We start from the raw sequence: 4,509 nt of genomic DNA, 5'->3' as shown, positions 1-4,509 counted from the left end.
TATGCTCACTTTTTTGCAATTTCCCCCAATTTTCTCTTGGAGTTGCTGTTTTCGAAGCAGAATCCTGCCACATTCGAGCATTACGCTTGCCTCTTTAGCCTCTCGTGTGATAGGACGGTATCCCATGCCAGGGGTCCCTACCCTTGGGCTGCGGTCTGGTACCGGCCTGTGGCCTTTTAGGAACCGGACCGCACAGCAGGAGGTGAGCGAAGGCCCAGCTCATAGCTGCTCCCCAGCGCCAGCGTTACCGCCTCAGCTCCACCTCAGATCATCGGGCATTAGATTTTCATAGCACCAGTCCCTGGTGCCACAAAGGTTGGGGACCACTGCCCTATACCCTGTTGACATTGACTCCCCTGCTAAGAGTCCAGTCCAGTAGCAGGTCCTGTCTACTGGGCTTGTCTCTTCGTTTCCCCGTGGCGCCGTTAACCTGTTCCTCCGTCCCACACACATGGGAAGACGGATCCAAGGCTTGATCAGACTCAGGTGACGTGTCTTAGGCAAGGACACTTCACAGGTGATACTATGGGCTCCGTGGTACTAGAAGCACCTAACGTCAGGCTGTCCCACCTTAGCGATGCTGTTTGGTCACCTGGCAGCTCTCTCCATCATAAAGGTGAGTTGAGAAGCAGTCTGTGGGGTAGGACTTTGTCACCATGTAGCATCCTGTTCTCCTACCTTCTGGAGGCGGGCAGCTACAAGCCAAGGGACATTAAGACTGTCTGCCACCACCAAAAGGTTGGAAAAGGCATTCTTAAACAGAAACTGAAAAATCCAAAGCGTACGTTTAAACAAAAAATGAACTCGACATCATCAAAATCAAACCTTCTTTCCAATGAAGTACAATATGGTTAATGGGAAGACGTGAGATCGGGAGTAGACATTTTAAACAGCTCTAAGCCAACGAGGGACACATTTCTAAGCTATGTATAGGGCACGCCTGCAAATCAACAAGGAAAAACATGGAAAAATGGTCAAAAGATAAAATCAGCAATTTACATAGAGAGAAATCCATGAGACTAAGAAGAACTTGAACTACGAAGAAATGCTCCATCTCCTTAAGAGTCAGAGATGGGTCAATTAAAGCAAGAACATGTCACTCTAGCCCTATTATACTGCAAAAAAATTTGAGAGCTAGTTGACGCCAAGGGTTAGCAGGATGTGGCCACTTTTGCCGACTTGTAGGGGGAGCGTAGCCTGGGGTAGCGTCCAGGAGGACAGTTCGAGGTGTTGTTTAAAAGTCAGTCTGTGTGGAGGCATGTTTAGTACCATGATCGTGGCGACAGTATGACGGGTACATGCAGGTGTCCAGAGTCATCAAGACGTAGACATTACATGTGTGCAGTTTTTTAATATATCAATTATACCTTAATAAGGATTAAAAAAAAACTCGAAACAACAAAAACCAGTAAGTCCAAGCATACCCCGTGACCCATCGGTTTTATGACTAGTTATGTGCCCCAAAGAAATTCCCAGCCAGCTCCACGGGGAACAAGTACAATGATGTTTATCACAGTGTTTTTTCTGGGTGTCGTTCCCTGGAAGAGTGGGTAGGACATTGGGATCGATCCGCACCGTTGAGTAGCTGTCAGCAGTCGGCAGCTACTGGCTGGATGTATACAAAGCAATGCGCGTGGAGCTTCAAAACATAACGCTGAGTGGGGGAAAAGGAAGAAACAGATTGGCATCTATGACACCACCCATTTACATAGGTTAAAAATACACGCGTAGGTGTATATATATAGTGTTAGTCTATTTGGACACAGCGCTAAACAGCAAGGGGACGATGATGAGATTGGAGAGGCCAGGGCCGTGGAGGGCCTTGGGGGCCGCTCTTGGGAGCTTGGACTCCATCCTGCAGGAGATGTGTGGCCACTGAAGGCAGGGTGACTGGCTGGGGGCCTGCCACACAGAAGCTGAACGCCGAAGCAAGAGGACAGCTCAAATAGATGAACGGAAGGCGCCGAGGGGGAGATATTTCTGGCTAGTGGTGTCCTCCCGAAGGCCTTCAAATCTCATGGTGTCTAGAAGGCCTTTTGTTTGCAGGGGACAGAAACCCAGCTAAAAGTAGCATCGGCAAAAATAGTTATTGCCTCTTGGAAGTTGGAAGCTGGGTGGAGCTGGTCTGGGGGATTCTGGAAATTCGAAAGCTAGTAACCTACATTTCTCCTTCCATCTCTTTGTGTCTTTTCCATCTTTTGGCCGGACTGCTCACAGAGCCTGACATAGGAGAGGGGAGGGAGAGGGTCACAGCTTTCTGACCCCAGTTTAGTGACCGCCCTCCCCGCCCCCAGGAGGAAAGACAAAATCTCTTTTTAGTGTCCATATATAAGGACCCAACTCAAACCACACGCGGGCCCATCACTTTTGCTAGATGATGGGGATCTTGCATTGCTGTGGTCTGGTCCGGGTGCCTGTGGCCTGAGGGTGGTACTACGCTTGTCCCCAGGAAGGCGAAGGGGACACACCGCACAGACAGATGCAATGGATGTGCATGCCACACATCCATCCAGTGGGCGCCACCTGCTCACCGGGTGGCAGGGGTGGGGGGAAGCCCCTGCCACAGGGAGGCTCCAGGGTGGCCCTGGAAGGTAGTGGTCTGATGAACATCTATTTAGCAAGTGACAAAAATCAACCCAGAAAAGCAGAAAGTGTCTAGGCTGCCGGACTAAGCAGTGGCCAGAGATGGTGGCTGGGCTGCTGCTGCTTTTTTTTTTCCCAGCCTCTTCTCATGAGCTCCTGGTGGTCTATGCTGAGGGAACAATTACCATTGTTCTTCCAGACACTGTATAAACAGTAGCGATGTGGTTATGGCCCCCCAGGGCCAGGAGCTGATGAGCTTGAGTATCTGAGGAGAGCATTCCGGTGGGATGAGGTCACCTAGCCAAGGAAAGTTGGGGGTGGGGGACGAGGCTCTTGGGTCACAGCTCTGGAGCAGTGCCTGTCCCCCAACTCCACCCCTTCACCTGACCTCTCCCCATCACTGGTGGTCTCACCGATCTCTGGACTCGCCTGGAGTCCCCGCCTGGTGTGAAACGAAGGCGGGAGGCTGGGCCTGGAAACGGTTCATGGACTGGAGGAAGTGAGAGGCGCTGCCCCTTCTCCCCCGACCTTTCCATTTCTGGCCCCCAAGCTGACTCTGCTTGGGTGGCGACAGGGAAGTTAGCATTGGGTGACCCAACTCCTAGAAGTGACGGACGCTGGCTGTGAGCGCAGTTTACGCAAACCTAACACTTACTGAACAAGGCCCTGCGTTAGTTATCCCTTAATGTCTCCCTGGATCCGCCCCGAATCTCCATTAGGTAAGCATCGCTATCCCCCCCAGGTAGTTCCCTTAGTGAGGACACTAAGGCTTACCCAGTTAGTGTGATGGCAGAAACTGGCATTCAGACTCTGGTCTGTTTGCATCAAGAACTCTTGGCTTCCTCCAACAGCCCCCATGACCGGTGTGACTAGTGGAATCCCAGCTCAATGCCCACCTCCCTCACAGGCTGGTTATCAGGGTTGCCCACGGCTCACCGGCCTCCAGGAGGGTTGGGGGTGAGCGGGTAGGGCCTGAAATACAGTCCTTTTCGCATGGGTTAAGGGCCCAGAGAGGGGTGCCTTTTCCTAATTCTCACCAAGAGAACGACAGCTGGCCACAGCTCTATCCCAAAGCATGCTGGGCCTCTGGGAATTCTGACAACACCTACCCTGCTGGGCACTCATGCACCAGGCCCCTTAAATCCTGTTCTGCCTTGCATTGTGACCCAAATGGTTCCCATGACAAAACTTGTTTTTCGCATAACCCGCCCAGCATTTTCCTGCTTCCAGACTCTGCTTTTGGGTCTCTGGGCCTGGAATGCCTTTTTCTTCCCAACCACCTCTCAGGTCTATTTTATAAAATCTACTTTTCCCTTAAAACCCAGTCAGATGCCCACTCCTAAAAGCCTTTCAGACACGTCAGACTTCACCTGACTCTGCCGCCTCTCTCACAGTTTTGTGTCTGTCCTAGCGCTTATGTCCTGCCTGTGATAAGGACCATCATATATCGAGCATTTACTGTACTCTGCGTGGGATGCTGTATTTAAACATTCTCCCTATTTTATTTCCCCGAATCTTCGCGAATATTATGCCCACTTCGCAGAGGAAGAAACCGAGGCTCGGAGGGCTTCCAGACTTGTCCAGGTTTACAGCTAGGAAGCAGCACCGGACCAACCGAGTTATGAGGCTGAGGTTTTGATTTTTTAAGCCGCCTGCTCGGATTAGGGCGGTTTCCATAGATGTCGTGATCAGGTCTCGAGGGTAAGCAATCCGAGGGCTGAAGCCAGTGGTTCTTCACAGTCCAGACGTGGGCTTTTGCAAATATTCTGCCAGGAAAAGATGGGTGCCCTGCTACCGCGTTTCCCTCCTCCCCTAGGTCAGGCGCCACTCCTCGAAGGCTGCAAGGCAGACCCTTCACCCCTCGCGAGCCCAGAGCCGAACCTCGGCGGCGGGGCACCGGGTCCGCGAAGCAGAGGCAGCGGAGAC

Source organism: Pteropus medius, unplaced genomic scaffold (assembly GCF_902729225.1).
Source record: "Pteropus medius unplaced genomic scaffold, Ma_sr-lr_union100, whole genome shotgun sequence".
NCBI lineage: Eukaryota > Metazoa > Chordata > Mammalia > Chiroptera > Pteropodidae > Pteropus > Pteropus medius.
Note: the sequence above shows the minus strand (reverse complement) of the source record.